This window comes from Oryctolagus cuniculus, chromosome 9 (assembly GCF_051225735.1).
Source record: "Oryctolagus cuniculus isolate XC-2025 breed Fujian yellow rabbit chromosome 9, ASM5122573v1, whole genome shotgun sequence".
Lineage (NCBI taxonomy): Eukaryota > Metazoa > Chordata > Mammalia > Lagomorpha > Leporidae > Oryctolagus > Oryctolagus cuniculus.
In genome coordinates, this window is record NC_142875.1 from 70,763,772 (window position 1) to 70,788,382 (window position 24,611).

Below are 24,611 nucleotides of genomic sequence, written 5' to 3' on the forward strand. Positions count from 1 at the left end.
TTATCCCTGCAGGTGGTTGGTCAATGCTGGGGAGGGGGGGGGGGTGGCGAGTTGGTCTTGAAAGGCTGCTGAGAAGAACCAATACCTGAGCTGAGCTGCAGATGGGTGCTGGCTCCAGAGAAGCCCCAGGGGAGCAGAAGCACCAAGGTATGGGCCAGGGCTGTGGGCCAGGGCAGGGGCAGGGTTCCAAGCTACTGTTGTCTGCAAGACAGCTGGGAGGAAGCAGCCCAGGAGAGGGTAAACCATCCCCGAACACCTGAGTCATCTCCAAGTTCTCCCTTCCAGAATCCACAGACTCCTACTGCCCCACTCACTGCAGCCACCGCCACTGCTCCAAGCCTCCTGGGTCTCCTAACAGTTCCCTGCTGTAGCCCTGCTGTGGGAGGGCTGAGGGGCTCTTCTAAAACCCAAGTCAGATCCTGTGACTGCTCTGCTGCACTGCCCCAGCGCCTGCCCTTTGTCCCCAGGAGACAACCAGTTCCTTCTCCTCCAACCCCTCTCCTCGCCTGTGCCCCGGCTCTGACCTCACCGCTGTCCCCTCTGCCTGGCTCTCCTCTTGGAGGGGATGTTGTCTGTCCTACCCACTGCTGTATCCCTAGTGCCTGTTACAGGGTCTGGCATCCATGAGACACCCAGGAAGTACAGTGGATGAGCGAAGGAAGGAGAGAGAGGAGAGGAAAGGGGGGTGTGCACAGTAGGGCAGGCTGAGGGTAAGAGAGCCTTACTGGGGGAGGGTGCAGTGACGAGGGCCCCACAATGGGACATGGGAGTGTCTGGAGGACTCTCCCCAGGTCACGGTGTCTCCTGACTGGCTGTGAGGAGCCCCTTCCCCTCGAGCCAGCCATCCAGCTATGGGGGAGGAGTGGGCCCAGCCAGTGCCTCTGGGACAGCCAAGGACCTATCACAATGGTCCACCCTCTGACTCAGCACCCCTGCCTTGTGTTCTCAGAGATTGGCCAGCCTTCTCCAGTGGGTCAGCCTTTTACTGAGGTATGAACCCTTGCATGCAAGAATTCCCTTAGGAACTAATAATAAGATAATGCATGTCCCTTGCATACTTGGTAGTTTCTTTGGGGCTAAGGGCACCCTGGTATCTTCCGGAGCTCTCAGTATTTCTACAACCCAGACCAATCTTCTCCCCATCGTGCAGATAGAAACACCAAGGGTCAGGGCCCAGAACTGCCCACCCTGCCGTACGACCAGCAGTAAATGTAGGGGCTAGGAGTGGACTCGTGAGCCAATGGGGACCTGGGCAGCTCTAGTCACTAACTTCTCTGGCTTAGCAGCATCCAACCTACCTGGAGGGAAACCTGATGGAGCAGGTCCAGCATGGGGCCCAGGGTTCTGCATTTCTTTTTGTTTGTTTGTTTTTTGTTTGTTTGTTTTGACAGGCAGAGTTAGACAATGAGAGAGAGAGACAGAGAGAAAGGTCTTCCTTTTGCCGTTGGTTCACCCCCCAAGTGGCCACTATGGCCGGTGCGTTGTGGCTGGCGCGCTGTGCCAACCTGAAGCCAGGAGCCAGGTGCTTCTCCTGGTCTCCCATGCGGGTGCGGGGCCCAAGCACCTGGGCCATCCTCCACTGCACTCCCGGGCCATAGCAGAGAGCTGGACCGGAAGAGGAGCAACCGGGACAGAACCAGCACCCTGACCGGGACTAGAACCCGGGGTGCCGGCACCGCAAGTGGAGGATTAGCCTAGTGAGCCACGGCCCCGGCCCAGCGTTCTGCATTTCTGACAGCTCTCCATGTGGCTTCTGGGAGTGCCTTCTGCAGGCACAGAGTTTTCTAAAGGTAGGGGCAGCCCTGTGTCACTTTAGGTCCGATTCCCACCGCCTTCCACATGGCTGCTTTTTAAAGTAGATTACCATCAGAAATCCTAACAGAACATCACGAGTATAAGTTGCAAGGGCTGTTTGGAGTGGACAATATAGACTTGCCTCAAGGTGCATTTCTCCAGCCCCAAGCGCCAGCTCCTCAGTAAGCATGAGCTAGCCTCACCCTCTCTCTTGGCATCTGGTTTTCTCAGCACAGTGACCCAAAGCACAGGCGTGCCCGCTGGGCAGCAGGAAGACACCGTGTGAACAGCAGGCCATGATGCAGCAGGGCGCTGGGGGCAGAGAGGCCATGGAAATGATGCTGACAGCCCTTGGGCAGCTAGTGAGCCGCGCTCACTCTGGGCTTGCTGGCTCCCCGCCGAGACTGAAGAAATGACTGTTCTCAGTGAACCGTGTTGCCTGCACTGGGCTGTATCATCTGAGCCGATTGCCCAGGGAGGTTGGCAGTCACCTGTAAAAAATCATTTCCCAGTGCATCTTCCGGGTTCAAGACACCTCCATGTGTAAGCGACACCACAGCCCTCTTGGGCCCAGAGGGAGGAGTCATTTTCCTTCAGGAAAACAGAAGCAAACAATGATCACAAGGCTTGGCAGGATTTGGAATCCAGAGGCAGGAACGCAGAGTTTTAGGCAATGGTTTCTGCTCCCGGTCTCAGAGCCGCCTTCCTCTTGGCCTGCCCATCTGACTTAGCTGACTTGGTTTGGTCGGTCCAAGGCTGTGGCTTCCCAAGAGGTCAGGTGCAGCGTTAGACCTGGAAGCAAGTGCTGTTGTTGCTCCAGGTGCTGAGGGGCGCCTGGTGGGTCCGGCCCATCCCCTGCAGGCCGCGTGCCAGGAGCAGCCAATCCAGCACTCTCCGGGGCCGTCCGAGACAGGAAGACACAGGGCTGGACAGGGACGAGAGTGAGCCAGAGAGTCCCAGCGCCCCAGCTTCACACTTGGTCTAGACCATTCCATGCCGTACGGTGGGTGTGAGCCGCCACTCAGCGACGTGGGTGCTGCTCTGGAGGGGCCCCTCCTGGGCTTGGGAAGCAGACAGAGTACAGCAAACCTCTCAGGGAGGCAGCAGCAGGCAGGGGCCTGGCCTGCAGAGCCCACAGAGCAGACCAAATCCTGTTTGCCTGGTGAGCTGACCACCAGCTTTGTCAGGTTGGCCTCACCTTAAAGCACCAGATCAAGCCCTACTGTAATTTCCAGTGAACTTTTCCACTGTATATTTTTTGTTACTTTTCAATTAGGCTTCCTTTGATGCTTTCATAATTTTTTTAATTAGAGCGTAATAAAACCAAATTACCCAAAAAATGTTTGGAAGTTAAGAGATGATATAAAAAATATTTCACTCAGAACACTTGGATACATCTTCTTCCACATTTTATCGTATATGCTACGTGTGTTGGTTTCCTCAAACTGTGGGGTTTTTTTTTAAAGATTTATTTATTTATTTGAAAGGCAGAATTACACAGAGAGAGAAGGAGAGACAGAGAGAGGGAGAGGTCTTCCATCTGCTGGTTCATTCTCCAAGTGGCCACAATAGCCGGAGCTGTGCCGATCTGAAACCAGGAGCCAGGAGCTTCTTCCAGGTCTCCCACACGGATGCAGGGGCCCAAGGACTTGGGCCATCTTCTACTGCTTTCCCAGGCCATAGCAGAGAGCAGGATTGGAAGTGGAGCAGCTGGGACTCGAGCTGGTGCCCATATGGGATGCCGCCATTACAGGCAGCGGCTTTACCCGCTACGCCACAGCGCCAGCCCCTTAAACTGTGTTTTAAAGTTCCACTTTTACTTTTTCATTTGACCCCAAAAATGTAAAAAAAAAAAATAAATAAATAAAACCCTTTTGCTAAATGGGCTCAGACCTTTTAGTTACTTTTCTCTTTCCCACTACCCACCTTCTCCCCACCCCGATGTGAAATCAAACATTGCTCTGACTTACGGTGTTTTCCGGAAGCCTGATTCCTGGCTTCATGCTGAGAGAATGAGCCCCTGGGAGCCCTGGAATTTTTATGCAAAGGGAACCCCCCTCTCTCCCTGCTTGTACTCAGATATGGCTTTCCCACCAGAGGCCTTAGGTTCTATTAGTTTGGACTTTTGGCACCTTAAACTGGCCACTTTCTTCCGGAGGCGGTCTGGAAGGTGACGGGGTGAGGATCCAGCCAGGCCCGTGCAACTATGCCAGCACCTGCTTGTGGCAGGCTCTCAGTAAAGACAGCTCCACACTGCAAGCACTCAGCAGGCCAGAGGGACAAGGAGAGGGCTCCTGGGCCCACCATGGTTCCTGTTGCAGTCAGTAGTAGCTGGACAGGCTGCTGGCCCCAGGCAAGGAGCTATAACTTTTCTGAGAGCTCTCTGGCTATGACCTTTCCCTCTGCAGAGTAGGCAAAGAGTGGAGAGGGACAAACAGGCCAGCCTTAAGGGAGGTGGGAGGCAGGGAGGGGCTGACCCTAACCCTCAGGGCTCTCGTCCACCTGCTGCTGGAGCCCACAGTGCCATGGTGCCAGGATGCCAGCCCTGCTCCCAGATGACTGAATGTGACTCTCGAGCAGGCAAAGAGCATTTCCTCTTCTGTTTCCATGGAAACACCTGCTCAGACCAGAGAGGGCCTGCAGGATTCCCCGTGTCCTTGCTCACCTCCCTGCCTCCTGGATCCTGCCACAGCCTTGCCCTGCACAGGAGAGCACCGCACAACCCTGGCTAAAGTGGGTTGTGATAAACAAGTGATGGAGCCTCTCCGGGCAGGGCTTCTGCTCAGCCAGGTGAACCTTCAGCTACATGAGCTCTGGTTCAGTGGCTTGTAAGTAGAGGGAAACCTGGTGGAAATAAGTAGAGTGCTCTTCCCTGGGGCACCCACAGGCTCCGGGGCCACTTTGGGAAGGAAGCAAGTCAGTGGTCTCCCACCACTGCACACCTCACTTACCAGGAATTTTGTGCAATGCTCTGAGTTCGAGTTTTATTTCTTTAGGACTTCTTAGTGCATGTATTTGGCATGTATGACTTCTATACTGCCTTACTTCTAAAAATATTTAGGCAAATGTATACATAGCAGATTGGTTGTCCTAAGAGATCTGGAAACATAGAAAGCAAGGACAGAGAAAGGCATTGGGGGTTAAGTGCCAGGCTTCCTGGAAGCCAAAGCAGAAAGAATCATGCAGTTTTCATTCTTTGATTTAAAGAAAAAAAAAAAAGCAATCCAGGCCTAAAACCCAAACCTTTCTGGGTGCGGAATCCCACCCAGTAGGTTCTGCTTATGAGACACATTAAAGATAACAATAAGTGTCTTCCACCATGACTAGAAGGTGCAGACATGTTTTTCAAGTGGGCTTAGAGAGGGAAGGGTGATCCATGGCATGAGCAGCCGTAACCACTGTGTCGTTAGGCCACAGCGCTGTCCTGTTGGGAGCAGTGCCAGAATTTGGAAGAGTTTGTGAAAGCTCATTACAGGATGTGAGTGGCCCCTCAGGTAGACTCAGGTGATGCCTCTCTTATTTCCCGGAGTTCCCGATGTTCTCATGAGGTCCCACAAATCCTTGTCACTCTGCGTCCTCCGGGACTCAGGCTCGCCACTCTGTCCCTCTGCACCCATGGACTCAATGAGCTGGGTTTTGAGATGTTTCAGCTGATGCTAGAGAGACCTTTAAAATAGCATGCACTGTATTACCTTGCACGGCAAGTGCTCTGTTTATTAAGCATGCATCTACATCTGTCACGACCCCGACACTTTGCATACGTCATCTTTAATCTCTGAAAGTGCAGATCACTTTTTTTGATTTCTGTGTATTAGAAAAATGATGATCAGAGACAGACCTCGGAGCCAGGGTTTGCATTTGTATCTCACCTCTCTCAGATTCTAGCTCTGTGACACTGGACAAATTATTCTCCCTCTCTCTGCCTCCATTTCTTCATCTGCAATATGGAGGTCATGGGATTGATGGGGAGGCTTGGAGATGCTGCAGTCTGAGGACTGCACACAGCCACAGGAGCTGGTGGGAACCACTGTGCTTCTGGAGCTAGGCTGGTCACCTGGGTCTGTGGCCCAAGATCTCCCCAGATCAGCTTGGCCAAGAGTCAGGAGGGGCCGGCACCGCCATAGCTCAAAAGGCTAATCCTCCACCTGCGGCGCCGGCACACTGGGTTCTAGTCCTGGTCGGGGCACCGGATTCTGTCCCAGTTGCCCCTCTTCCAGTTCAGCTCTCTGCTGTGGCCCGGGAAGGCAGTGGAGGATGGTCCAAGTGCTTGGGCCCTGCACCCCATGGGAGACCAGGAGAAGAACCTGGCTCCTGCCTTCGGATCAGCGCGGTGCGCCGGCCGTAGCGGCCACTGGGGGGTGAACCAACAGAAAAAAAGGAAGACCTTTCTCTCTGTCTCTCTCTCTCACTGTCACTCTGCCTGTCAAAAAAAAAAAAAAAAAAAAGAGTCAGGAGGAAAGGCTGCTGGAGAGCCGGGGAGATCAGGGACGTGATGGAGCCCCTGTCTCCCTGCCTCTACTCCAGTGATGTGGTGACCTGAGAAGCTGGCACCCCTTGCAGTGGACCTAGAGCACAGAAGAAGCTAAGAACAGGGATTACACAGAGCTGGAGGGACTGCAGGCCTGCAAGTGACCTCCTGCCCACAGGAGAGCCAGCAGATCAGCGACAGTCCAGCTCCACCCTTCAGAGTACAGTATCAGCTGCTCCTGTGTGTCCACCTTCCACATCCGGTGCACATTTCGCTCATGACCAACCCTAAGGGGGAATGGAATCTTGGGAAATGTAGTTCCAGTGTAGCTACTGATTCAGTACAAGTCCATGAGATGAAATTAGTAAAATGTTAATAAACCATTCAAACAATAAATCCAGGCACACAGTAAGAACTGTGAAATATTTGCTATGCTGTTTTTCAAAAGATTTATTTATTTATTTGAAAGAGTTAGAGAGGCAGAGGTAGAGAGAGGGGGGTGGCCTTCCTTCCGTTGGTTCACTCCCCAGATGGCCACAGGGGCTGGAGCTGCGCCGATCTGAAGCCAGGAGCCAGGTACTTCTTCCCAGTCTCCCATGCGGGTGCAGGGGCCCAAGGACTTGGGCCATCTTCTGCTGCTTTCCTAGGCCACAGCAGAGAGCTGGATTGGAAGTGGAGCAGCTGGGAGTAGAATCAGCGCCCATATGGGATGCCGGTGCTGCAGGAGGGGATTAACCTACTGCGCCACAGCGCCAGCCCCTCCATAAACTTTCTAAATGCTTTGTATTTGAGTTATAAACATTGGAGAAGGTTCACATATTCATCTTTGTAGCCATTTTTTAGAGGATAGTTTCTTGGAGGCTTCCATCTGCAGAGCCCACTGCCTACACATTGCAGGATTTTAATTTAGACTATATGAACTCTCTCATCTAGTAGGTAAAATCTACAACAAACACATTTGTCTCTCAGCTCCTAAATTGAGTATCTAAAGCTGCATTTTAATGTGGCCGTGAATCCACCTACTCAACTCCAAAGCCCCTTCAGGTAGCAGGGACTCAGGAATGCTCTGAGGGTGCCTGTGTGGGTGTCTGTTCATGGCGGAACTTGATAACCAAATCCTGGCTATGGGGCCCCTCCTGAACCATGCAGACTGAGTGGCCAATAGCAGACTGCAAGTGCAGAGTGGTTATCGAGGTGCCTGGAAATGTCCAGGGCAGGTGCTTGGGCATTGTCACTGTAAAAGATGTGTCCACATACCTGGGAAGAGGAAGCCATGTGTCCTGGCCTCTGCTCACACACGGCCTTCTGGCTTCCTCCGTGTGCCTCTGCCCTGGGACCAACACTTAGAAAGAGGAGAAGTCCTACCACAGCATCTGCTGCTCTAATTAATCTGTATGGCAGCTGGTCTCCTCGCAGGCCTATGGTCTTTAAGTCATGAGGCATTTATTTCATGCCTCAATTTAATGAGTTGTTCATTCAGCTGCTTTATAGGGTGCCTGCGCTCTGCCAGGCACTGGGAGCTCAGAGACATCAGTAAACAACACACACAACAGTCCCTGCCCTGGCGAATGTATATTCAACAGGGGGAGTCAGATAATAAGCAAAAGACATAATGGAAACCACACACGCTCCTTGGCCCGAGATGGGGTTACATCTGATGAACTCATCATTAAGTTGAAAATACATTTAATATACGTAACCTCTGCTCAGCCTCACCTACCTAAAACGTGTTCAGAACACTTACATTAGCCTACAGTTAGACAGGATCATCTGACACAAAGCCTATTTTGTAATAAAGTCTTGAGTGACTCTTGTAATTCAATAAGTATTAATACTGGAAGTGGAAAAACAGAATGGTAGTAGGATATTCTTTTGCACCATCAGAAAGCTGAAAAATCTTAGCTGAACCATGATAAGCAGGGAACCATCCTTACATAGCATGTTTAGAGGTTCTAGGAAGGGCTAGCGCTATGGCACAGTAGGTTAAGCCTCTGCCTGCAGTGCTGGCATCCCATACAGGTGCCAGTTCTAGTCCTGGCTGCTCCTCTTCTGATCCAGCTCTCTGCTATGGCCTGGGAAAGCAGTAGAAGATGGCCCAAGTGCTTGGGCCTCTGTACTCATGTGGGAGACCCAGAAGAAGCTCCTGGCTCCTGGTTTCAGATTGGCCAAGCTCCAACCTTTGCGGCCATTTGGGGAGTGAACCAGCAGGTGGAAGACCTTTCTCTCTGTCTCTCCCTCTCACTGTCTGTAACTCCACCTCTTAAATAAATAAATAAAATCTCACACACAAAAAAAAGAGGTACTGAGAGCGGGTGGTGTATTCAACCTGCTTTGTCAAACTTGTAACATGAGGCTGATTCTGTTTCTGAAAATCTTCTAAACTTTCAAATCTGAAGATTTTTAGTTACTGTCCTCAAGCAAGAATTGTCCTCACACATGCTAAGCTTCATGGGTAACACAAATCAGAAACTTCTGTAACCATGTGGGTAAACCTCCTCTGCAAGAAATTACCAGGTTGATTTTCAAATGCATTCTTTTGCTTTTGCATTGTATATAGTTTACAAAATATATATCGTATTTTGGAAATTCCAAAACATATGACATTTTGGTCTGATTCTAGTGTACTGTTTATCTGAAATATTTATTGCTGGAAACATCAAATAGATTTGTCTTCCTTGGATATCAAGAGATGAACAACTTCCCAAAAATAAAAAACAAAGAAAAGAACAAGAAAACCTAGAACTGCAAAGCTGAAGTCACACCCAAATCATTAGGCTATTGGCTCCTCTTCATTTCCTATAAATTTCCAAGAAACTAAGTTCACAGATTTCTTGTCACAGCTTTCATGTAAATATGACTTTTATTTTTAGTGTTCTTCTTCTCTGATTCAAAAGGAATTCATACATTGCAAATGAGAAATGTAATTTAGTCACTGAAGAGAAATTGCTACTATCAAACCATCTACACAATGTCCTGAGTGCAGGTGTTAGCTCCATAAAGTACATCCTTCCCAGAGTTCCCTTCCCCATTCACGCAGGCACAGCCAAAGCTCCATGTGAGATAACCCAGTCCTGCCTCCCTGGCTGTAGTTGATGTCAGGGATATCACACACCTGATGTCACATTGGCACTGGGGAACTGGCATGGGATGGGAAAAGGTGGTCTTCCTCCAGGTGGCTAGAGCTGTAACATGTAAAGATTGAGAGTGGTCGGCAGCTGTTTTCCACCAGGGAGAATGTGCTGCCTTGACCTTCAGAGAGAAGAGGAAGCGCGGGTCTCGTTGCGTCCGAATCCTTAGCTGCACCTGTCCTGTGGCCCAGCTCCCTTTCTGCAGCTATGAGTATCCCCCTGGTATTCTTACCTTAGATCTCTCTTCTTGATAGTATCCATTGGCGGGGGGGCTGGGGGGTGAGTTGACCTTGAGAATCAGGATAATAACACACTTAGTTCTAGGGAGCAAAATTCAGTTCTGATCCCCATCTTTGGAATGAGTTACAAGAAAGGAGTAATGAAAAACTTTGAGGAAATAATAAGCAGATTATAAAGAACATTTCCAGGGCTCGTCATTACTAAAGAAATGGTTTTATAACTTTCTCCTAATGTTATAAAAAGATATTTAACCTCTTCTTCACTGGAGGAAATGGGGTTAAGTGAGAACCAGGAATTTTTCTGTAAGACACAGTCCCAGACCTGTGCCGCACTGTTGGCGTGACCACCCACCTTCAGCCACGTGTCTCAGTTCAGGAGGGAGGGTGTTGGCTCGGTCAGTTCCATGGCAGGGGCAAGACCAGTGGTCCTAACGTGCCCACCTGGGACCCTGGGAGGGAGCAGAGGCTCTGGAGGCCTGGGACCCGTGAATGGCCCCAAGAGGATGCCATGTCGCAGGGCCGCGGAAGCCAGTGAGGGAATTGCTTTCCAAGGTCCCCTTGAATCTAACGAGGTTAATGGCTGAGTGATCCGCAGCCTGCTTTGCTTCAGTTGGTCAGCGGGTGTGAGGTTACTCCTCTAGAACCACATTCGAGCGGGACATTTCAAACAGCTGGGCCTTCCAGGATCAACTGGGCCCTCTCTTGCATCACCCAAGAACACGTGCCTACCAGGAGGCCGCAGAGGGAGAAAAGCCTTGAGAGAGCTGTAAAGTCAGCAGGATCCAATGTCAGTGTCTTAGGAAAAACAACGGCCGGCAGAGCCAGCGAGCAGTGGTGAGTACGGCTGCAGAAGTCGTCAGTAGAGAGGAATTAGGCCGTGATTCCCATCCAGGGCCATGGGCCATGGCCATGGGAACAACCCCTTCAGTTCTGGAATCCCTGCTATAGCAACCGCAGCAGAAGGCTCTGCTTATCCCCCCTTGTCTGGACACCTCCCAGGCAAATTCACTGTCCATGCACGACCCCACTCTGGTGAGAATGACATCATTGCCTCCTTAGTAGACACTTATTTAAGCCCAGAAAAATCTAGAATTAAGAACAATCTAGTAAACAAACTCATACTATTAAAAATTTTGTGTTAGATTCAGAAACGATTTGTGCATGCTTGGTATGTTAAGAATTTGTTGTGTTTTAGAGAACTTGACCGTTGAGAACAAGAGGTCAACCTCATGATTCCAGTTTAAAATATCGTTTAGAATTAATGTATATTTGCACTTTTATTTTTTTTCTAAGAGTTATTTATTTATTCAAAGGCAGAGTTACAGAGAGGCAGAGGCAGAGAGAGAGAGAGAGAGGTCTTCCATCTGCTGGTTCACTTCCCAGATGGCTGCAGTGACCGGAGCTGTACGGATCAGAAACCAGGAGCTTCCTCAGGGTCTCCCACATGAGTGCAGGGACCCAAGGACTTGGGCCATCTTCTACTACTGTTCCAGGCTACAGCAGAGAGCTGGATTGGAAGTGGAGCATCCGGGATTCGAACTGGCGCCTATATGGGATGCTGGCACCAGAGGTGGCGGCTTTACCTGCTATGCCACAGCACCAGCCCAGATTTATACTTTTTTTTTTTTTTGACAGGCAGAGTGGACAGTGAGAGAGAGAGACACAGAGAAAGGTCTTCCTTTGCCGTTGGTTCACCCTCCAATGGCCGCTGCAGCCAGCGTGCTGCGGCCGGTGCACCGCGCTGATCCAATGGCAGGAGCCAGGTACTTATCCTGGTCTCCCATGGGGTGCAGGGCCCAAGTACTTGGGCCATCCTCCACTGCACTCCCTGGCCACAGCAGAGAGCTGGCCTGGAAGAGGGGCAACCGGGACAGAATCCTGTGCCCCGACCAGGACTAGAACCCAGTGTGCCGGCGCCGCAAGGCAGAGGATTAGCCTAGTGAGCCGCTGCGCCAGCCCCAGATTTATACTTTTAAGATGAGCAATGTTAAGTATAAAATTTATTAAGTTTTTAACATTGAAACATTTATGAAAGTTTATATTCACCATACTTTTGTTCAATTAATTAGATTTTAAGAATTATTTAAGTACTTCAAAAGTTTTGTTTATTAATTAGACCCCTGAACTACTTCGAAACAAAATCAATTAGATTAAATGTATAAGCACAGTTTAAGAAGTTAAAGGAAATTGAGCTACCAAAGCTGTTTTTAAAATAATTCATTGTTAACATTTGGTAGCTTTATTAATACAATAATAAGATTTGGGTACTGAACTCAAATCAAAAAGTATAAGGGGAAATTGGGCTTGAGATTAGCGACTTTAATTAATTGAACATTAATATTTAAAAGTAGCTTTTGGATTTTTTTTTCTGGGCATAGAAGCAGTTCCAAAAACCTACATTGGTACTCCAGAATTCTAACAGATTAAATGGCACCCCACTCTGAGCAGTGGAGGGTCCATTTGACCCCAGCCAGCACCAGCTTCCAGCCAGAATCTAATCTTCAAGACAGTGGAAGGTCCAGGTATCCTGAATGGGTGGGAAATTGAACATTAGTGAGACAGTACTGGGGGCACATTTTTTTAAAAGATTTATTTATTTATTTGAAAGGCAAAGTGACAAAAAAAAAAAAGAGAGAGAGACAGAGACAGAGCGAGAGATCGTCCATCTGCTGATTCACTCCCCCAAATGGCTACAATGGCCGGAGCTGGGCCGGTCTGAAGCCAGGAGCCAGGAGCCAGGAGCATTCTCCAGGTCTCCCACATGGGTGTAGGAGCCCAAGCACTTGGGCCACCTTCCACTGCTTTCCCAGGCTTATTATTAGCAGGCTGGATCAGAAGTAGAGCAGCCATTGAACATCTACCCAGCTTCCTGTCTTCAGGTCTTCTGTGTCTTCAGTAGTAAGCCCTTCAAAGACAAGATTTTTTTTTAATTGAGTACATCTTCCTGCTGCTTGCCACTCAAGAAAGCCCACACATCATTCTGGCCAGGAGAGCAGCTGAGGACATGAGGATTGCAGTCTTGCCGATAACAGTGACAGTGAGTTCTTGACATACTCCTGGCCTGGTTCTTTTTAACACTAAATTCTGCTTGCTTAGTAGACACATTGTTATTCCAAGGCTCATCTTGACCATCAGCCCTTTGCCCTGGTTAGGCAGATTCATGCAACAATTAGATCTGGCTTGGCTCTTTAGAGGCTGAAATGGTGATGACGTCCCTGTGTTCAGAGGAAGGCTGGACAGAGCTTTTGTGCAGCCTGGGTCTTTGTTCCATGTGTGGGTTAGTTGATCTCTTCTGATGCAGGCAGCCTTGTGTTGCTGGCATCTGCATTACGGGTGTGTTCAACAGTTCTCTGTTTTAAGTGAGTTCACAGATAATAGTGTGAGAGCTTATGTAAGCCACAGAAGTGGTTGGAACTGATGAGCATTCAAAGCTGAAAAGCCAGTTCGGTTATTAAAACAGATTTGCAGATAAGAACAAAGTAAAACAATTATTGGGAAGGAAATGCGCCGTGGAAACTCGTTCTCCAGAATTTCCATTACCTGTGACGTTTTCCAGACAGGGGTGAACTGAGAGGCCAAGTTCAGTACACTTTTAGTTAAAACACTTGTATAAAAAAGAGGGGAAAAAAGTGACTGCTGAAGGAACCAACTTGGGTGGGGGGGAGACAGAGAAGAGGATCCTGCTGTCTGTTGCTGTCGCCTCTCCTGCTAGCTTGGTAGAAGTTAGATATGGCACGGTTTTCTGGGGCTCAGCTTTCACAGCCTCCCCAAATCACAGAATTTTGGAGTTGAAAGGTTGCAAGAGTTTCATTCAGAGTGAGCAAGAAAGAGGTTTTTAAAGTTCAGAAGAGCATATAGTTGGGAAATATAGAGTAGGGAGTCGTGCACAATGTCATGACCTCAGAGGCCATAAAAGCAAAAACAAGCAGGCTGGGCACCAGGGGGAAATGACAGGTCGGTCTGAAGCAGCGGGCCGTTCTCGCACAGTGGAATCCCCCAAGGAGCAACGTATGCTCAGCACCGGGGCTGCCCAAGTCCTGGCTCCACTTGGGATTCGAGCTTCCTGGGAGGCACACCCAAGGAGGCAGCAAGTGATGGCTCAAGTGGTTGGGTCCCTGCCACCCACGTGAGAGACCCGGATTGAGTTCCCAGCTCCTGGCTTCAGCCAGGCCCAGCCATGGGTGTTGCAGTCATTTGGAGAGTGAACCAGTAGATGGGAGATGTATGTGTGTGTGTCCCCCTCTCTCTGCTCTTCAAATAATATTTTTTAAATTCTTTTTAATCACCTGGGGAGTTTTTTCAGGGTATTTGTTTAAGCTTCCCAGTTGATTCTTTGGTGCAGCCAGAATTGTGAAGAACTGGCCCAGTCCCTACAATAAATTCTGCTCTCTTCTGTTCTCCTGTGGTGTGTTCATGACCATCTCAGGCTTGAGAACTCCTTACATCACCTTTTCTGGGCAATGTGTGTGCTTGCGGATCCTGATGGTGACGATGATGTGGGTGGCCGGGAGGGGATGGTGAGGATCCACTGTTGTCAAGCAATAGTATGGACTTGCTAAGCCCACTGGAGGGTTGTGAAGATGTTGGCCTAACTCATTGGGGTTCCTTGGTTTATGTGTGGTGCCATTTTCAACATAATCAGCTAGCTTAGTCTTGCGATGGTGCTGCTTTTGAGTTTTGCTAATCCATTTTTTCCTATATCAGATGGTGGTGATGGGTGCCTAGTTGTCACAGAACTAGTCCTTGGACTCCAGGCCAAAATTAAGCAAAGAAAAATGCTAAGTATCCCACACATGAAGTTCAGAGGAGCTCCATAAGCCCAACCACTTGCCTCTCAAGGCATGTTGTTGGAGCAGTTCAGCAGAACTGGACCTCCATCCACCCTAGATCTCATAAAAGGGGAGCAGATGAGGTCGGTATATCACCTCTGGAAGAACACATCCGCTCTACTCCCTACAAGATCAAGAGGCCCCAAAAAGTCCTCCTTTCCTGCCCTCACTGAATGTCTCTTGCCTTTGTCATTTGGAGCCACTGAATGGCCAAGCTAAATGGAAGAAAAGTAGAGTACATGCACAGTGCTTTTGCTTCAGTGAATGGAAGGTAAAATTGGAAAGTTGACTCAAACATTTGTATAAAAGGTGACAGGAGTCAACAAATTAAAGATCACAGGCCAAACCTGGTCTACTGCCTATTTTTGTAAACAGTATTATTAGAAAACACATATAGTTGAACCTCCAGACAGTCACTTACTTTGTAAATAAAGTTTTATTGTAACACACACTCATATAAAGCAGGTAAAACCCTAGACTGACACCTATTTTGTGGGTAAAATTTTATTAGAGCACATATGTGCAAGGCAGTTGGGCCCCAAAATCAGCTCCCCTTTCCTCATCCTGCCAGAAGACTGAAGCTTATTCTACAGAAAGATGGACCAAGTGACCTAGACCTACAATACCAAGCACAGTGGAGGCAGGGCATGCCACACTGAGCCCAGGAGAAAAAATGCAGTTCTGTATTGCATTTCTGGGGTCACCATTATCCCACCAGCCCAGCCTTTTCCCAGACTGACTAAGAACACAGCTGCCAGCTCCCTCACCCTCGCCCAGGCAGGAGATTGAGGGGTCTCTTCTGGGAGAAGTGACAGGCTGGCACTCCCCTGTGGGATGGTACAGGAGCTGAATGTCCCCACCACAGCCCTTCTCCAAGAAGTGAGACTCAGAGGAAAAGGCAGAATCCTCCCACCTCCCTGAATAAGCTTTGTAGAACTACCTGATTTTGAAAACTCTGTTGACATGTGAGTTTTAAAGATGACAGGGAGAGGCTGGCGCCGTGGCTCACTAGGCTAATCCTCCACCTTGTGGCACCGGCCCACCGGGTTCTAGTCCCAGTCGGGGCACCGGATTCTGTCCCGGTTGCCCCTCTTCCAGGCCAGCTCTCTGCTGTGGTCAGGGAGTGCAGTGGAGGATGGCCCAAGTGCTTGGGCCCTGCACCCCATGGGAGACCAGGAGAAGTACCTGGCTCCTGCCATCGGATCAGTGCGGTGCGCCGGCCGCGGCGGCCATTGGAGGGTGAACCAACGGCAAAGGAAGACCTTTCTCTCTGTCTCTCTCTCTCACTGTCCACTCTGCCTGTTTAAAAAAAAAAAAAAAAAAAAAAAAAGATGACAGGGAGAGGTCCCCACAAAACTCTGACCCCAGAGCTGATGCAAGGGCATGCAGTGTCCCCGACACAGAAGGTTAGCAGTGGTTCTCCGTGAGTGGCACTATGTACCTCTCCCCCACAAGAGACATATCACAGCGTCTGGAGGCATTTGGGGCTGTGCCAGCTGGGAGATGGGGGGGAATGGGGGTGTGCTACAGGAATCTGTGGCTGGACACTGCTAAGTTCTCCACAGCAGAGAACTCTGCAACCTAAAATGTCGATTGTGCTGAGACAGAGGAGCCCTGGGTGAAGCCACATGTCTCAGTGCCCCAAATATATACATGCACAATAATCCTCTGGTCTAGATTATAGTAATTTGCCGAAGTTCAACCCAGCAGTAGCACAAAACACAAATGCACAAGCCAGCGGTGTGGTGCAGCAAGTTAAGCTGTCTCCTGCAATGCCAGCACCCCAAATGAGTATTGGTTCAAGCCCTGACTGCTCCTCTTCCAACTCATCTCCCTGCTAATGTGCCTGAGAAAAAAAAGCAATAGATGGCCCAAGTGCTTGTGCTCCCCCAACCCATGTAAGGGATGTGGATGGAGTTCTAGGCTCCTGGCTTTGGCCTGGCCCAGCCCCAGCTGTTGTGGCCATTTGGGAAGTAAACCAGTGGATGGAAGGTATCACTATCATGTGCTGAGAGTGCTGAGAGAGGGTCTCTCCCTCTTTCCAATTCTGCCTTCCAAATCAATCAATAAATATTAAAAAAAACAAAAACTCAAATGGGGGCTGGCGCTGTGGCATAGTGGGTAAGGCCACTGCCTTCAGTGCTGGCATCCCATATGGGCACTGGTTCAAATCCAGCTGCTCCACTTCTGATCCAGCTCTCTGCTATGGCCTGGGAAAGCAGTGGAGGATGGCCCAAATCCTTGGGCCCCTGCACCCATGTGGGAGACCTGGAAGAAGCTCCTGGCTCCTGGCTTTGGATCAGTGCAGCTCCAGCCGTTACAGCCATCTGGGGAGTGAACCAGCAGATGGAAGACCTCTCTGTCTCTCTGCCTCTGCCTCTCTGTAACTCTGCCTTTCAAATAAATAAATAAATCTTTTAAAAATATCCTCAAATGCTGAATTGAAGAAAATATCTGGATAATTCAAACCGCAAAACTCTGCCTCTTGGTTATTGTTCAAATGCAGTAAGAATCAGATTTTTACCAAAGTTTCTGCTCATTATCAGTCGTTATTGAAGCATGTCCAGGAGTATTTCTCATTTGAAATTCCTTCAAATCATGGCACTTCATGAAATTCGGATGAGCCCTTGTTAATATAAAAATCAATTCTGTCTACTCTTGTGTTTTACAGCCGAGGGGTACGGAATTTACAAATCATATTGAAGCATAAATGTTCAGGGAAGATGCAGCTCATACATGAGGGTATTTCAGAAACGTCATGGAGAAATAGAATCAAAGACAAGTTTATTTTGGTGCAACATTTGAAATCCATGCATACTTTTTGCATATTATGCTTTTTCTATTACCTTTTGGAAGACTCCTCATATGCATGGATTTTTTTTTTTTTTTTTTTGCACCAAAGTAAACTTCTCTTTTTACTCCATTTCCGCCTGGCTGTTTGAAGTACTCTCACACATTGTGTTCTTTCTCGAGTTCTTTCTCGATCATTGGATCTGTCAGCCTCAGCTCCCTCTCCTCATATATAACCTTGATTTTCTCTGTTGTTCCTCCTTAATGGATATCCTTTCAATATGCTGGGTATCGAATCAATAACCTGGGTGTTTCCTGGCACCGCTAGGTGCTCAATTTCTTCCTCCTCAGACTTTCCTATGATACCTGCTAATTTTCCCAAGAGCTGCTACTGTTAATAAATAAAGCAGGTTGCAGAGGCACCTGAAGCTATCATTAAATAATGCTTTCCCCCAGAATCCCGGAGTCCTCATAGCTTTGTTCATTTTTGACGTATGATATATATATATGTTTACACATATATAAAAGTTTGTGGAAAATGTGTATTATGAAAACACTATGCATGGAGTTCAAAAATTTTATAAATATTATTTATTTGAAAAGCTGAGTGAGTGAGATAGAATGAGAGAGAGAGAAAGATCTTCCATTCCCTGGTTCACTCTCTAAATGCCCACGACAGCCAAAGCCAGAAGCCCAGAATTCCAATCAGGTCTCTCATGTGGGTGGCAGGGACCCAAGAAGTACTTGAGCCATCATCTACTGTTTTGCCAGGTGCATTACTAGCAGGGAGCTGGTCCAGAAGCAAAAAATCTGGGACTCGAACCCAGTACTGTGATATGCAACATGGATGTCCCAAATGGCAGCTTAATTCACTGTGCCACAGTGCCTGCCCCTTCAAAAAAATTGTTTACCCTGAAATAAACATCTTTTAATTCCATTATTCCATAAAATTTTAAGATTTATTTATTTATTTGACAGGCAGAGTTACAGACAGAGAGGAAGAGACAGAGAGAAAGGTCTTCCACCCGCTGGTTCCCTCCCCAAATGGTTGCAAGGGCTGGATCTGAGCTGATCCAGAAGTAGGAGCCACGTGCACCCATGTGGGTGCAGGGGCCCAAGCGCTGGGGCCATCTTCTACTGCTTTCCCAGGCCATCAGCAGGGAGCTGGATCAGAAGTGGAGCAGCCAGGACTCTAACTGGAAGGGGTGCCACAGGCAGAGACTTAACCTACTTCACCACAGTGCTGACCCCATCCATGAACTTTTTGAGGTACCCTAAAATAAGCACATTAAATTTTTCTGCTAATAAGCAAGTTTAGAAGATCTCAGCTGGAGTTTATTTAGTATCTGTTAGGTGCAAACGAGATCATTTGGGTTTTTTTAAGATTTATTTTATTTATTTGAAAGAGTTACACACAAAGAGGAGAGGCAGAGAGAGAGAGAGAGAGAGAGAGAGAGAGAGAGAGGTCTTCCATCCACTGGTTCACTCCCTAATTGGCTGCAACTGCCAGAGCTGTGCCTAGCCGAAGCCAGGAGTCAGGAGCTTCTTCCAGATCTCCCAGGCAGGTGCAGGGGCCCAAGGACATGGGCCATCTTCTACTGCTTTCCTAGGCCATAGCAGAGAGCTAGATCGGAAGTGGAGCAGCTGAGACTCGAACAGGCACTTATATGGGATGCCGGCACTGCAAGCAGCGGCTTTACCCGCTACGCCACAGCGCTGGCCCCAGATTATTTGTTTTATATACATAATTCCAGATACCAGAGGTCAGCCAGCACAGCTCCTAAAAGCTTCATAGCACTAAATGAAGATTTTACAATGGACCCTGTAGACGTGTAAAAGTCCATTTCTGCTGAATGTCTCATTTGTCTGCAGAGGCGTTTGGTAGGCCCAGGTCCAGCTGAGGATCACACATAGTGGCGTAACAGAGCTGGATGCTTCATTCCTTCCTCTACACGTGCTTGTTCTCAGGGACCCAAGCCCTTGGCTACCCTGGCCCTCACCCCTGGACTCAGAATAGCCACTCAATGGGGTAGGAAAGAGTTCTTACAGCAGAGCCTTAAAAGAAAAGGAAAAAAAAAGATAAATGACTATGTTAAAAATAAGAACTTCTGTTCATCAGATTATACCAGTTAGAGAATAAAACGGCAAGTCCTGGATTGGATGATATTTGCAATGTGTACATCTTAGAAAAGAATTAAGTCTAGAATATGCTTGAGTATAAAGAGCAGGTGCTTCAGGGGAAAAAAAAATGTCCAAATTGCCAGTAACCGCACAGAGAGACGCTCTGTATCCTCAGTACAAAGAAAATGAAACTGATGCTAGGATGGGACACCATCACCCACCAGAATGGCAAAGATGAGAAAGAATGATGACACCAAACATTGGGTGTGGAGCAACTGGGATACTTACAAATTCCAGGTGGAATTGTACATCAATACCATCAGTTTGGAAAATTGTTCAAAAGTCTCTCCTAGAGCCAAAGGTACGCCCACCCTTTGGCCCAGCAGCACCACTCTTGTGATGTACCTCTGCGGGTCTGCTTTTCATTCCTATCACAGCATACTTGAGGCTGGCTAACTTCATAAAGCACAGAGGTTTATTTAGCTCACAGCCTGGGAGGTTGAAAGTCCAAGCAGTGTGGCACAGGCTCCTGCAAGCATGTGCAAATGGCAGTAGGTGTGGCAGAAGAGATCCCATAAGCAGGGTCGGGCCTGGTTAGTACTTGGGTGGGAGAAGAGATCACACATCTCAGAACAGGAAGCCCGGAGAGAGGCTGGGTGCGACCAGAGGCAGGCTCTTATGACAACCCTGCCTCAGAAACTAACCAGGGTCCCTGCAGAGATACTTAATCCCTTCTAGTGCCCCTAATTGGCCAAGGACTTCCCACTAGATCCCACCACTTAAGGGCTCCACACCACCTCCCAACATCACCGTTCTGGGACCAAGCTCCCAACACATGGATCTTACAAGATAAACCACTTCCATATAACAGTACCAAGAGAAAAGAGCGACAGACCAGGCTTCATAGCATCACCTGGAAATCTGTCTCAAGATGGGCATGTACTCTCGAAGCAGACATTGGGATCACCTTGAAATGTCACAGTTACAAATGAACCTGCTGTGTTTGGGAACAACAGAACCTCCCCACAGCTGGAACACTTGGGTTAGGATCCTGGAAAACATAAGGTCACAGGAGCAGGGGTGACTTACAACACTTGCTGAGGAGTGGGGTTTGCCAAAGACATGTTCAGGTTTGGACCAGGAGGAGATCACTTGGAGTTGTGTGGGGTGCAGCCAGAAGACTGTGGAATTGTTGGCAGTCAGGATGGTGCTCACTTTGAAGCCATTCTCCTTTTCTGGAGAGAAAGCACTTTGAGTTTACCCTGCATCGTATGCCACTTTCCATTCTATGAGGAGTGCAGTTGGCACATGGCTCTGATGCTTCTCCAGAAAGCCTTCCCTTTCCACAGTGGCAAAGGGGAAAGCAAGGTGGGCACATGGCCATCCAGCACAGGCTGCTCCGCCAAGCCCCCCATCGGTAAGGAGTCCCAGTGGCAACTGTCAAACCTCTTCCTAAGGATGTCACTGGTATAAAATGCACACAGGCTCTGTCCAATTTTAAAGTGAACCTTGTCTTTCTCTTCCAAGTCTTCCTCATCTCTTTCTACTGACCATTCAACAAAAGGCAGCCCAGGCTCTGCCCAGGGGACAGGATCCTTAGCAGGTAATATAAAAACCACACAGAGCAGAGTGAAAGGACAAGCAACATGGGGTGTTTTTCTTTGTCTTCTTTGTGTGTTTGTTTGTTTGTTTGTTTAAAAGGCAGAGAGAGCCAAAGAGAGATCTTCCTTCCACTGGTTCACTACCCAAATACATGCAAAAACCAGGCTGGGCCAGGCCAAAGCCAGGAACTTGGAACTCAATCCAGGACTTTCATTTGTGTATCAGGGACCCAAGTGCCTCTCAGGGTGTGTATTAGCAGAAAGCTGGAATCCAAACGGACTCCAGCAGTGATGCAGGCATCCCAAGCAGCCACTTAATCCCTGTGCCAAATGCCTGCCCCTGGCTGTTTTCCTCTGGAGCAAAAGTCCCATGGGTGCACCCACTGCCCAGTATCCTTGAGACAGTCCCTAACTGCTTTGAGTCCCTGCATGGAAAGATCCACCACTGCATAATTATATGGCAGACAGCACCACCCTGGTCATGTTTGTGCCAAAGACAGAGCAAGAGGAAATGGCCTTACTATGCAAGACGAGGGATGGGGGTGAGGCTGACCATCAGTGAATCTGCTGGGGTTCCTGGGGCAGGAGCAGAATCCCCTTCTTTAGAGATGTAACAAGAAAAGATTCTGGCTGTGCACCAGGGAATGAGCACCCTGATCCCTGAAAAAGATGCTTTGGCTCAGTGGCCACACCAGCCCTCTTGACTTCCCCAACTGGCTGTGCTCAAAATTGCAGGAAAGCTCGTGGGCCCTTTGCTGAATTCCAGTTTCCTGGTGAGTGCAGGAACATAACCAGATCTCCCTGGCTGGGAGCCCTATGCAGATTAGTTTATGGAACACTCTTCTGTTCCTTAGAGAAAGTTCCTTAAATAGCCAGAAAGGGAATCCAGTGAGGCAGCCGGCCCACACTGCTTCCCAGGGGAAGCAAGGAGCCCTCTCCATGGGCCACTGCTGCTGGCGCCGGGAGGAGCCCAGCAAGGCCGTCCCCGAGAGCTTCTGCGTGAGGAGGAGGCAGGGTCTTGCTTCGCTCTGGAAAGCCAACTCCTCTGCCACTGGGCACAGCCAGAGATTGCCAGCAGGTCTGCTCCAAGAAGATCCCACAAGCACAGGGGCCCTTGGTCTAGCTTGGGAGCTGCAGGAATGGGGGCTCTGCACCTACCCCCTTCTGGCTCCCACCTCAAGGTTCCTGCCCTTATGGACAGCACGGGGCCAGCCATGCCTTCTGCCCACCCCGCAGACATCACCACTGTGCATGTGGGCAGCCCTTCCTGTGAAAAAGATTGGGTGTCACCTCTCCGTTAAGCAGCAGAGTGCAGGGTTCATCTGGACTCCTGCCTTCATCATGCAATAAAAATAAGACCAAGTCGAGGTAGGTTTCTGTAACCAAGCACAGTCATGAATCTCTGCAGAGCCACCACCAAGGATTTGTCCTCTGCCGGTTGTGCCTGACTTGAAGCCAAATTTAACACCAGCCTGTTCCCTGAGCCTGGGAGGATTTAAATGTTCCCCAGCAGGTCCTTGCAGGGGAACCTTGCCCTTTTGCTTCTTACAAAGCAGTGCCCACAGAGGCATCCCTTTCCATGCGGGTGCAGACTGTCAACATACTCACCAAGAGCAAGCACTCAAGGGCAGACGGTACAAGGGGGCGTACACTTGTCAAGTAAGAAAATGACATTAGGACACCCAGAGGGATCGGCCTTTGGGAGAAATAAGGCAGGTATTTTAATTAATCATCATGGTGCCCCCTGGAAGCAGCCTGCATATCCAAAGACTTCCTTCTCTAAAGAGCCTCAGGCCTTAGTTTGTCTCCTTCAGCCAGACTCAGCTGTGACACCTGGCACACCTGGGCCTTCTGGGGCTGCTCCTTACCCCGTGGTGGAGAGGTGGTTCCTCCTGGCGCTTACCCTCCTGTTAAGGCTCAGGCACTGGGCAAAGCGTGTGCCAAGCAGGATCTTCCTGGTGGAGCTCGGAGCCTTGCAGAGCAGAAAGACCATCCAACCAGAGCACCAGCTGTGTGGGAGTGTAGGGGACCGTGGAACACATTCAGCAAGCCCTGGTGAGAGGGTCCTACTCCAGGCAGAACCTTCCTACTCCTTATCAGCGAGGTGCCCATGGCCATGTAACCTGGAGCTGCCCCAAACCAGACCTGAGAGTGGAGAGTGACCTGGGGGAGCACGAGTTCAGAGGAGCCTCACCTTCTGCACTTGCTGCCTGTTCGAAAAGCGTTTGCGTCACATCCTTTAAGGCTCCGTAATTCAGGCTCTCAGAAACCTGAATTGCTGCTCTTCACCTGCAGCTCTGAAAGCCACTCTCAGGAAAACAACTTGCGGTTTGCAATATGCTATGCTGGGAGGGAATAGGATCAGCAAGTCACCGGGGCGGAAACAGAAACCACACACAGAGAGAAGGTAGAAACCTAGGATTGAAGAAGCATCAAAAATTCCAAACAGATAATTCATGGAGAATCCTGAGTATCTGAATCCATGGGAGAAGAAAAGGAGCAATTGTGGATTCCGAGTTAGACAGTGAGAGAGAGAGACAGAGAGAAAGGTCTTCCTTCCGTTGGTTCACCCCCCAAATGGCTGCTATGGCCCGTGTGCTGCACTGATCCGAAGCCACCAATCGGGACTAGAACCCGGAGTGCTGGCGCCGCAGGCGGAGGATTAGCCTAGTGAGCCACAGCACTGGCCTGATTCCTGAATCTTAATACATGAAAGAGTACAGGGCTATTTACTAAATGGTCTCCCTGCCTCCAGACTGACCTCCATCCGACTCATTGTGCAGTTCTGACTGTGCGCTATCTTGCTACAAAACCAGGAGCTTCGTCCAGGTCTCCCATGCGGGTGCAGGGTCCAAACACCTGGGCCACCTTCCACTGCTCTCCCAGGTGCGATAGCAGGGAGCTGGCTCAGAAGCAGAGCAGCCGGCACATGAACCAGTGCCCATCTGGGATGCCGGTGCTGCAGGTACCAGCTACACTACCATGCTGCCCCCTCTTGGGCATCTTTAATAATCCACTGAAAGCTGAAAACCTAAGCACACCCATCAAGCAGCTCTGCTTAAAAGACCCCCAGTTAACGATTGAAAGGATGAGTCAATTCAATTGCTACAGTATTAGGAGATTTCAGGAATTAGACAAATGATAGAAATCAATGCAAGGAAGGGCCATAGAGAGGAACCATAATCAAGAGCATGACTTAGTGGAAGGATAATCAGCATGTGCATTACTTACCCAGATGGCCAGGATCCTCTTGACCAATATGGCTCTGGACCCCATTCCCAACTTGACCTTCCACACACCTGCACCCCAGCCAAGCTAAACTGCTGCTGCCCCCTACAGGCCCCTGGCTCTTCTGCCAGCACCCAGCCTCTGCTTACTTCAGCCTCTCCCCAGCCTGCCGCTTTCTCTCAGGCCCTCCATCGGGAGCGCAGGTACCCATCCTCCAAGACTCACCTCTGGCCATCTCCACCGAAGACTGCTTTGCCCCACTGGGCGACGTGATCTCTCCCTCAATTCCCTTTACTGTGTCCCTCGTCACAGTCTCTTGTCTCAGTTATTTGTTCCCTTTTTTTTTTTTTTCAATGAATTATAAGTGCCGTGTGACCAAAGACTGAAATGTTGGGAGCGTAAGCTTCCCTTCC

The 24,611-nt window shown here is 49.3% G+C and overlaps 1 protein-coding gene and 1 long non-coding RNA gene across 4 annotated transcripts in view; one reads left to right on the top strand and one right to left on the bottom strand.

The window, feature by feature from the left end:
- The window catches only part of FAM124A (family with sequence similarity 124 member A), an 82,354-nt gene that overhangs the window by 53,030 nt on the left and 4,713 nt on the right, over positions 1-24,611 (top strand). The gene's annotated exons all lie outside the window — the stretch shown is intronic.
- Positions 17,339-24,603, bottom strand: LOC149124606 (uncharacterized). Its single transcript, XR_016213309.1, has 3 exons — positions 23,165-24,603; positions 20,459-20,604; positions 17,339-19,303 (listed from the first exon to the last, which is right to left on the bottom strand). It is a non-coding gene; the product is annotated as an uncharacterized LOC149124606 (long non-coding RNA).